Source organism: Chenopodium album, chromosome 8 (genome assembly GCF_948465745.1).
Source record: "Chenopodium album chromosome 8, dcCheAlbu1.1, whole genome shotgun sequence".
NCBI lineage: Eukaryota > Viridiplantae > Streptophyta > Magnoliopsida > Caryophyllales > Amaranthaceae > Chenopodium > Chenopodium album.
The window spans coordinates 70,382,568-70,383,344 of record NC_137841.1 but is presented as its reverse complement, the minus strand read 5'-3'; positions in this window follow the sequence as shown (position 1 = coordinate 70,383,344).

The following is a 777-nucleotide window of genomic DNA, read 5'->3' as shown; positions in this document are numbered from 1 at the left end:
ACACTAATTACACCGATTTGCGCGTGTTTTTGTCATGAATTCCTAACTTTATACATTTTCCAAGAGTAAATTCAATGCTTATATATATCCCTAAGGGCTATGTATATCATTACCCTTTAAAATACATAGTAAATCCAACTAATTAATATTATTGTTGATTAAGCATATGTCAAATAATTTATACTCCGTATTTCATTTGAATGATGATGTACTTTATGCCTTTATAAAGAATAAATTTGATTATCATAATAAATAAATCAAACAACCTAAAATTTTATGATAATGTTAACTTGTGTAGAAAAGTTTATGTATAAAAGTACAATTTAATAAGGAAAGCAATAATAATAAGTTAAAAAAAAAAAAAAAAAAAAGATGGGCAGGGCCGCAGGGGCAGTCTCTTTCGGGTTGCACCCAGCAGAGAAGGTGAAAATCGCTATCAACTGACGTCAGGTGTTTATGTGAACAGTTACTTGTTATCATTTCCATTTTTCATTTTTCATTTTTCATTTTTCATTTTTTGACATTTGACACGCCCATGCACCATTTTCCTAACATCTTATATTAATACTCACATAAATAAGTGAGTACTTTGTATTATTATTATATTTGTAATTTGTCATATTCCTACTTTTAATTTTCTTCAGAATTTATAATCAATCCCCATCTCTACCTCTTTGTCTCTTCCTCACTATCTGTTTTCTGTCTTCTCTGCTTCTACTGTTTCACTTTTATCTATTTTGGCCCCCTCTCTTCATTTTCTATTTTTTATTTTTATTT